This window comes from Pseudochaenichthys georgianus, chromosome 15, assembly GCF_902827115.2.
Source record: "Pseudochaenichthys georgianus chromosome 15, fPseGeo1.2, whole genome shotgun sequence".
In the NCBI taxonomy this organism is placed as follows: domain Eukaryota; kingdom Metazoa; phylum Chordata; class Actinopteri; order Perciformes; family Channichthyidae; genus Pseudochaenichthys; species Pseudochaenichthys georgianus.
The window spans coordinates 3,094,147-3,104,713 of NC_047517.1; the positions used below are offsets into that span (position 1 = coordinate 3,094,147).

Here is a 10,567-nt window from a genome sequence, read left to right on the forward strand (position 1 = left end):
AGGACTTAAAAACGTGGATGACCTTAAACTTTTTGATGTTAAACACGAACAAAACTGAAGTTATTGTACTTGGCCCGAAGAATCTACGAAACAAATTATCTAAAGATATACTAACTATGGATGGCATTAATTTGGCCTCCAGTGAGACTGTAATGAATCTTGGTGTTATATTTGATCAGGATTTATCCTTTAACGCCCACATAAAATCAATTTCAAAGACCGCCTACTTCCATCTACGTAACATTGCAAAAATCAGGCATATCTTGCCTCAAAACGATGCAGAGAAATTAGTCCATGCATTTATTACTTCTAGGCTGGATTATTGTAACTCTTTATTATCAGGGAGTACCAAGAAGTCAGTAAAGTCGCTTCAGCTGATTCAAAATGCTGCAGCTTGTGTACCAACCAGAGTTAGGATAAAGGACCACATTACTCCTGTTCTGGCTGCCTTACACTGGCTCCCTATAGAACACAGGATAGCATTTAAAATTATTCTTCTCGCCTACAAAGCCCTTAATGGGCAGGCGCCATCTTACCTTAAAGAACTCATTATACTCTACTGTCCTACTAGGGCACTGCGTTCCAAGAATGAAGGGTTGTTGGTTGTTCCTAGAGTCTCTAAAAGTACAATGGGAGCCAGAGCCTTTTCTTATCAAGCTCCACATTTGTGGAATCAGTTTGTGTTCGGGCGGCAGACACCCTATCCATTTTTCCGAGTGCGCTTCAGATCTTAAAGCTTATAGTAAGTGTTGATTAGATTCAGCCCCTAGTTTTGCTGATATAGGCTTAGTTTGTCGGGGGACATCTTACTTCTTCCTTCTCTCTGTCTATACCTGTGTCTTCTCATGTTCCGATTAACCCAGCTTCCCCAAATGTCTTTCTTTTTGGTGTCTATATATGCCGGGATCCGGAGTCATGGATGATCCTGCGGTCGTGTGTCCTGGATCGCGAGCCCTGGATCGCGAGTCGTGGCTGTGGTCCTGGATTGATATCCTCGTGGATTCATCTTCCTATTATACACACATGCATTTCCAAACATTTGGACTACCTATGTTGCAAATTTATTATCTTTTCAATTTACACACAGCATCTATTGCACGTCTGTCCGTCCTGGGAGAGGGATCCCTCCTCTGTTGCTCTCCCTGAGGTTTCTCACATTTTTCCCTTTAAACTGTGGGTTTTCTCCGGAAGTTTTTCCTTGTACGATGTGAGGGTCTAAGGACAGAGGGGGTCATATTGTCATACTGATATTCTGTACACACTGTGAAAACCACTGAGACAAATGTAACATTTGTGATATTGGGCTATATAAATAAACATTGATTGATTGATTGATTGACAAGCCCTAATGCATATTGTTTATTTATTTTTATAATGGTTAATATACCGCTCTGTGATCAGAAGTAACAATTTGAAAGTATTTAATTTCTTCATCTTTGAAAGACACTGAAATAAAAACATCAAAACATCTTTCTTGTGAAAACCTCTTTTATTTTCAGAAAATGTGATCAATTAATCTAAATGAAAGCAAATTGGGGTCACTACTGGAAAGGCCACTTCATGCTTTTTATTTTACCCAAGTAAGTAATATCCAGAGCTAAAATGCCAACATTTGTTGTACCTTAAACCGTTCTAACCCTCGTTGGTATCGCCACAATATATTCAAATAAACAATGAAGTGCTAACAGTAGGATCTGATTGTATCTGACAACCGTGTGTGTTGTAGGAGGAGCTAAAAGTACAGCCTGTGTGCTGTACACATGTTTTCACATGTTGGGCTCGCCTGGGCTTTTTTTTGTAAAAATGCTATTAAAACATGAACCTTGGTGACCATCGGGCTGGCCTGCATGGTCTGCCTACAAAACACATTTTATTTTAAATTAAAAAAAATAATAATTATGCATGGGTGGATGCATATAGGGGAGAGCGGGGTAAGTTGAGCCATTTGTTAGTTATGCTGTTCTCTAAGCAAGGAGAAATGACACAGTAAAAATGAAAACACACACTATCAATGACAATGATAATAATTAATATTTGATCAAGGGCAGTGAAAATATTACTTCTTAAAAAAAAAAAGTCTTGTGGCTCAACTTGCCCCAGTGTAGGGGTAAGTTGATCCAGGTCAGGGGGTACATTGAACCACTGTTCAAACCTGGGCATACCTACAACAAATCTTAAAGGTAACTATAAACTATAAATAACAAACCAAATACAAGCTTAGTTTTTCAAATATTTGTAATATAAATTTCGATTGAATTGATTTTTTTTTTAACATGTTAAAAGGAAATGTAATCATACAAATGGTGATACAATTTCATACATCTTACCAATCAAACATAGGGTAAATTCAACTTTAAATGTAGCCTACAATGAGCTCTTATTTTCAACTTTCATTCATTTCTCCATTGCATTACAATTCAGAGTCATCTTTAGCTTAATGATTCACATGGTTTAATACGCTGCCAACACATCAACATATACAATATATGTGTTTAAACCTGGATACTTTTTTTTGACATGACAGCCGATATAGCTGACATCTAGAAAATGTACTTGACAAGCAAAAAACGTTTTTTTGTAAAAATATTTACTTACCAGACCACAATGAGCATCTCTCTTTCACAGGCAATGAGAAATGGGTGGAGCTTGCATAATTTCTAGTCACTTGATTACAACTATAAGGCATTGCCTGGTTACAGGGGTGGTTCAATGTATCCACTGGCTCAATGTACCCCCTTCTAGATAATAATCTCTCACTCCTAAAACATCTAAATCTACTTCCAGCTTGGATATTTTTTCATAAAATACATCCATTGTTTGTTCTATACGCTTCTTGAAATCCTAAAAACACAGTTTTGTCAACTTAATGTGTTGCTTAAAATAATACTTCTGCATACAGTATGTGATACTGTGAGTGTTGCACGGCCAGATACAGCTCAGCTGACTCAGATAAGGAGATATATGATACATTATGAAGTGATATGATGTGATATGAATGATAATGGGACACATCAACGTCTGCACTCACAGTGCCGTGGACTGTAGGCAACGTAATGTTACTTTGATCCGGTTACTTATGTTGTGGCAAATACTTAATTAAGCTTTCATAACATAATAGTATAGTTATAATAGATTGCTCTGAAGATGGTTGGTGATGTTCTATTCATTTTCACGTTCAGTCGGTGATTTTGGCCGGCCGTCTTTCCTGCAACGGCAGTTTAAACTATTTCCTCCGCACACTGAGCTCTGATTGGTCAGCAGGCGTGGTGCTTTCGCTGAGCTGATCTCTTATCCTGGAACCTATCCTGCTTCGGAGCACAGACCAGGATAAGTCACCATGGAGATCTAGCCTGCTAAAAAGAGAACCAGCATCGCAGGACCGGAAACCCTGAGTTTTCCCTGAAGTTAGCCGGCTAAGCGAAAATCCTACTTCGTAGTACAGGCCTCTGATATTAATCCTACACTGACTGGACAACTATGATATTGAAGCCAATTAACATTGCAGCCAATAAAGAAACTGCATAGTTGTCATGACAATATTCATATCAAATAGAAAAGGCAATTTAAATGTACAAAGGTGTGTATCCTTCTCGTCTAAATGTTGTGCAATGCTGCATTGATTTGGGGTCAGTAGGTCACATACGGAAGCTATTGCAACAACAACAAAATGTTTTATTTGTTAGTTTTATATTAATCTAAAGAAAGGGACTGAAATCCACTAGAAAAGAGGTTCCGACAGTTAGTGAAGCAGACCTAGAAAACACAAGTGAATATCCAACCTAAATATACATTTATTTTGAAGCAAAGCAGAAGTGAATTTGTTTTACTCTGTCAGGCTTGAAAACAGATAACTCTATCTCCTGTGAACTAAAAGGGGTCTCTGTAGCCTTACCTAGTCAATAGTGGATGAGTCCTCTGTTGTAGAAAGGTGTCTCATAGCTGCTGTCACTCTGTATCGCTAAAGAGAAGTCCTCCACCGCTTCACCTAAATCCACCCGGAGGTACTTTATCTGTCCGCGGTTGTTGTAAGCAGTGGCCACATGACTGGCTTTACAATCCCTATGGAAATATGACAGCGTTGAAAGTCTCTAAAACAATACATGTAATGAAATGACAAAGTGACATTACACGATGGATGTTAGCTTTAACCGGGGACACAGAATTTGACGGGTAGCAGAATACGCTGCAACACTATACAGATATCGCCAAAAATTGAACAAAGAGTACCTGGACTGTAAGGAGATATACTTTGTATACAGTTGTTCTGCACATTTGAAGTTCTAGTTTTTAAACTCAGAGTGAGCATTTTTAAGTATTTGAGGGTTGTCTTGCTCCATTGGCTGTGAATTCTGTTAAGGTTTGTCGTGTTCCCTAAAGGCGGAATGACGACATGCAAAAATAAAAAACGCCCAATCATGTTTTAGTGCGTCTCAAGTAGGCGGGGCAATAATAACTTCAGAACGTCTTTCATTTAGCGCCTAAATCAACTTATCATTTTTAGTTGTTTATTATAGGATATCATTGCTACATAATGTTGATGCTTCTCTGCATTTTCTTGAAATTATGAGGGTACTGGTTAACACAGAACCTGCTTCTATTAATATGTCCCTTAAAATTGACCACAGAAGATGCAATACATTGAAAAAAGCGACTATATAAATAAATGTGGCTTTGTTTTAATGAGTATTTTTTTCACAATACACGAGTCGTTACGGTCATCCATCAATATAAAAGTCAGTACAGTACATTCATTGATAAAACTGTTCCCCTGGTCCCAAACAAAACAATGAACACAATTACATAAGGTGCAAATGACAATGTAAACACTTGTAGAAAATATTCAAAGGTTAGCCAGAATAATTGCCCCAGAGGAGATCTGCCTTTGGCGTGTTGAGTCGGTGCTTCTTCGCTCTGCAAAACAAGTAACGATTACCAACTGCACATCCAGATCGACTACATTTGTTCAGACTCGGTCACTTACCCTTTTTTACACCTGCAGGTCTTGAGTAGCTCTGACCTGGAGGATGCACACACTGGCCTCTGCAGGAACCATCTGCCTGGCTGCTTGTGTCACAAATCACTGCATCACAGTGGACATAGATCTGTGGACGGACAGGATGATTTATTACACGTGGCTACATGCAGCAGTGGCCAAAAGACTCCAGATTTGGATTTACAAGTCTTACCTGGTCTTTCAGAACCTCGTCATCTTTAGTGAAAGTGAACATCTTTACAGAGAAGCGCTTGATGTGGGACGGGACTAAAACTCTGGAGTCACTCACAACGGGATGGAAAATTGTTGCATAGCTGTCATTGCGATTCTCACAGCTAATGAAGGAATTCGAAAGTTAATAAAGCAGCAGTTAACAAATGAAATGAGAGTAGTTAGTAGTTAGTTTTGCACAACATTACCTGTCCACAATGATGTCCCAGCTTGGCAGAGATGTCCTATCTTCATAAAGGGTTGCCCAACAGTTCTCAGCAATGAGTTCCAAGTGCGGGTCGGTAGAATGCATCAGCTCCACCTCAAAATACAGAGGCTGCTGCAGATATTTCACCACTGGATAATCCTCTGCTTGGTAGAAGAGCTCGTAGGATGGATCTGCAGGAGAAGAGTCCCGTTAGAAACAGGAGGACTGGACATTTACGGTTTCATTTCAAACCTTTATTTAATCAGATTAATCCCTTGAGATCATAGATCTCTTTTTCAAGGGAGACCTGCAAACAGTGTTTTGTATGCATTAACAAGATGTTGTAAAATTCCACCATGCCTTGGGAAAGCCTCATCTGCACCATCAGCTCCCCGGTGCCGATCTCTGCAGCGGGCTCATAGGTTCTTGGTTTAGCGCTGAAGGCAACAGTCCGAGTCTCATTGACCACATAGAAGCAGGAAATGGTTTGCCTATTGGGGGAAAAAATAAAATATGTAAATGCATACATTGAAGGTATTCATCTCCAATTATACAGAATCAAATATTTTTACCTGTAATCAGGATCAACTGGTGATGTGTTGGCTGCTCCTTTGGCGTTGTTGTAAGACAGGCGGATCTCATTTTCATACATCATGTAGTTGTCAAAGAACTATTAAACAACAAAAAAGCATTAACATTTGACAAAATACCCTTTTGATATTTAAATGTGATTCACAGTCACCGTTCTGGTGGTTCCACAGGTATCCACACTGAAGGAGAAATATGCAACGCGATCGTCGCTGAACTGTGGTGTGCAGGACTGGTCCTTTAGCGTCAGCTGACTTGGCTTCAGATTACGAGTCGATTCAACCTTCACAGCCACAGCGGTCATTGTGCCATTGGGGTGGCACTCTGGAGGAAGAAGCAGGCAATGTGTAAAGCAACACAAATCCATCAATTAAAGCAGCAAATATACTTGCATGTTCCATCTTACCTGTTGCTTTTAAGGGGAAGTAGCACGCCAGATAGAGATCAGCAAGCACCCAGTCGTTTGCACGATCCAACAGAAGCAGGTCAATTCTGGATTTGACTGATTCTGCAGTGAGCAGCTGTGGAAAAGAAAGTAAAGTTAGCCAATGCAGAAGATCTATGGTGGGATTTCGTAGTTTTGACATACCTCGAAAACAGCATCCTTGGCAGTGTATGGCAGAATGAGGCTGAGGTGTGTGCCGTTCTCATAGAAATTGTAGTCTTCAGCCATCTCAGCCGTCAGCTTGAAATTAGAGCCGTGACTCCCGAACTTCACGCTGATATAAAACTGGTTCTGGTCACAGGTGCCAGCCATGATGGGTAGCACTAGAGCAGCAAAAGAGGCATTATCCATTTGATTGTGTAGCTTTTACTCTTATATACGTTTTATTTAATTTTAGAAAACACAATTTGCATGAAGATATTGTCAAAATCAAATTAAATATGATCTCACCAATATCCTGCAGAGAGGCCTGCAGGTCGACCGGGAGACCAAAATGAGTTTCTTCAGGCAGGACGATCAACCCAAAGATCAGAGGGAGGAAGTAGGATGTCACCAAGCGCTCAGGATTCTGCAACAAATGAAATAAAAGCTCAGCAACACTGAAAATATGCTGGTACAAAGTGATATTTTGAACCTATAATGTCGTACACGTTTTAAGACAACATCGGCATCAAAGGGCACTTGAAGAGAGACGCTCTTGGAGCCATTAGCCAAGCTGTGTTCCTGGACTGTGAAGCCTTTGGCATTGCTCTCCTCAACAGTGAGGACCCCGGTGGAGAAGGTGATGTTCCTCAGCTCAACATCATGAGGAAGGTTCCCAAGAGAACGCTGAACACCCGAGTCTCTGGGACAGTGTCTGAGGAACAGAAAGTGGCAGGTTTACAACTTCTCAACATTGATAGAGAAAAATTGAGTGCCATTTAAAAAAAAAAAAAGTGGCTTCAAATCCCATCCAAACACACCATTTTGCAAAATCTGAAGACTTTATTCAATGGTTTAGCAGTCTTTAGGATATATCCGAGCAAGCCCGAGTTCAAATGTCATTTTTTTTTCATACCTACTAGAAAATGTGACTTACCATCCTGGATTTGGGGAGATTGAGGCATCAGAGGGGTCATGATGGGGAACAAAACCTTGTATCTGGTATCATCTTGGGAGTCATCTTCTCTCCACAGTACCTCAAGCATGGGCTCCACAAAGTAAGTGATGTGGTACTGGTAATCTGGGGCATGGCTCTGCAATAATTCATGACATTTCAATAAAACATGCAAATGCACTAGTGACTCTTGCATTTCTAATCTAGAGATTTCCCCAACCTTGTAGTAACCATCAGGCGAGCCCACTGGGATCTCGACGACGATGTGGAAGTCTGTGGTGCTCAGTGTGTACCCCCGTGCGGCCATCTGAGATCTATCAAGCCTCTGCCCGTTGATTCCCATGTGCATTTCTGAGACTGTAATTCTGCCGTCCAACAGAGGAGTCACACGTCGAGGTACGTGCCAAGAGATCATATCCTCGGTGAAGAGGACGCCACCTGTTGATGACAAAATTGAGCTGTTGAGGTTAACTGTGCAACAATTAAGCTCACTGTGAAGGCAATATGTTGCTCAGGACTCACCTTTAGGACAAGCAGCTGCCAAGTTCACTACATTCAGACCCTGTGGTGCCATGTAGTAGGCGCTCACCCTGAAAACTTCCATGGGGACTCCAGCCACCTAAAGAGATGAGAAGTTTCATATAATTGACAAGGAGGGAAAGGAAAGAAACACTGTATAGGAGTGTGTTGCTTACATCCTCTGAATAAGTCTCTGCTGTATTGTACGGGCTTCGCATAACCAGACGACTAGAGGTAGTTTTGGCAGCGTAGCCGGCTTCTTCAGCCTCTTGCAACACCATGGCCACTGGTTCTGGGGTGTAAAACGTCATCTTCCAGATACCTTGTGATGCACCAGAGGCCTACAGGAAAGAACAAATAATAATGAAATCCTCATTGGTGTCGGGAGGAATTAAACCGTAGTATCTGAACAGTTTAATTCAACATACTTCAAGATTGGCGTTGAGCTTCTCGTCTCTACCATCCCGAGTCTGACCCTTAGCTTCAGCATCAAGGTTAGCCATGTGGTGCGAAACCTAAAACATAAAATGGTGGTTTTAGCATTAATTTCCATACACACAAGATGGTGGACTCATCAATGTAAAGATGACCTACTTCCATGTAGTTCCTGTCGCAGAGGATCTCCCTGGAGGCCCAGCGAGTGTAGCTGCAAGTCTGAGACACGTCATGACTGACCACATCTGATGGATTCTCGCCGTACATCTGGAGTCTCAAGCCAACGTTAAATGTAGCATCATCCTATAAATATAAAAACAACTAAATTAAGTGAAACTCCCCAATATTCCTTGGTTCCAGCTTCATTGTCATTTAAAATGGAATATCCTTGCCTTCAGTGACACATTTGAAGTCTAAATGGATATTTGTATATGTAACAAACAAGTCAAGAAAGTACCTAGTAGATTAATTGAGGAATACAGTTGTGAGTGGAGCAGTGCTAATATTTTAGGGATGTACCAAACAAAAAAGGGAAATGTACTTTGGGTCTTTTAACGGTAAGGGATTACAAATAAATTCAGGGAAACACAAAAATGGGAGCAACCATGTGTTTGTTGAGCCATTAATTCAGTCACTTGAGACAGAAATAGCACAGCTAAACGTCGTAGAAAATTACATTGAATGCTGTTAAACCACTTTAGCTCAAAACAAACTTTGTTGTCCACAAAGCAGCCTATCAGGGAGGTGTAGATTCTGGTGTTACCCCACGGGTCAGACTCCATGCTGTATCCACACTGAGCAGCCATGCTAGGTGTTAACAAAATGTGCTTGGTGGCATCTGAGGGGAGAAAATAAGCTTTGTCAGGGACCCCTTTCCTCAGTGATTAACCAATCAGCTGCATTATTAGCAGTTCATACTTACTGATAGCCTCCATCTCAAGCTGGTTTCCCACTGCTAAAGCCTTGTCCAACGACAGTCTCATTACGTTTGCGGCACAGTCAGACCTTAACCCACTGCCTGTTAAAAGAAAAGGCTTGTGAGGAGAATGTAAACAGACTTAATATGCCGTGTAAAATTACTTAATTGAAGCTTACTTGACTGCGAATGTAGCTTCACATTAGGCCTGGCTTGACACAAGATGATAGCTGCAGCCATCCATAACAAACTTGAACACATAAAACACATCATTTAGAGACAATTAAGTACACACATAGAAATAAATCTACAAGAAATGTAACTTACATGTTCCCAAGCCTCAGCATGTTGCAGCTTATAAGCAGTACAATCAAAAAGAATACAGTCAGTATTAGAGCTTGGCAATGTCCAGCACACCTTCCAACAAAAACACAAATCTAAAAGGAAGGGGACTGGACGATTAACTGAGGCATCAGCAGCTGCTTTATATTCCACTTAAATACAAAGCACAGGTGAGGCTTGTTAAGGATTCTCCACACACACACACACACGCACGCACGCACACACACACACACACACACACACACACACACACACAGGGTGAGCTGATGTATGCCTAGTTTATTAAGAACATATTGTAAAAACATATGTATGGAAAGGAAAAACACACATTTTTCAGTAGTGTAAAAAAAGGATTTATTGTTCAGTAAAAGTAGATTTGATATTATACATATATTACTTTTTTATATTTGAAGAAGCAACAAAATAATCCACAGTTAATAATAAATTAAACTTTTCCTTAAAATCACATTTGCTTTTGATTTTTCCTTTGAGCCTCCTTATAATCTAACACTTGATTATTCTTTGTAGATATTCTCAAACCACTAAGGATGCACTAACATTTATTACAGACAGTAAAACCCGAGCTTATCATTTCACCCGGGTCGATTTTGCTCTGTCCAATTATGCAATGATATATGTTCATTTATGAGGCCATAACAATATGTTCCAACTGGAAGAGTGTTGAGTCAGTGCAGAAGAAGGAATAATCAATGCTCTGCTTAACAAAAACCATATCAAAATGTCCCTGTGGGATTTCTACTTGGTTTCATAGGTTCAAACTGAATGTTTTTGCAGCAATAGTTTTATTTTCATTG

The 10,567-nt window shown here is 40.3% G+C and overlaps 1 pseudogene; it reads right to left on the reverse strand.

The window, feature by feature from the left end:
* Positions 1-4,660: 4,660 nt before the first annotated feature.
* Positions 4,661-9,852, reverse strand: LOC117460044 (uncharacterized; annotated as a pseudogene).
* Between the last annotated feature and the right edge of the window lie 715 nt (positions 9,853-10,567).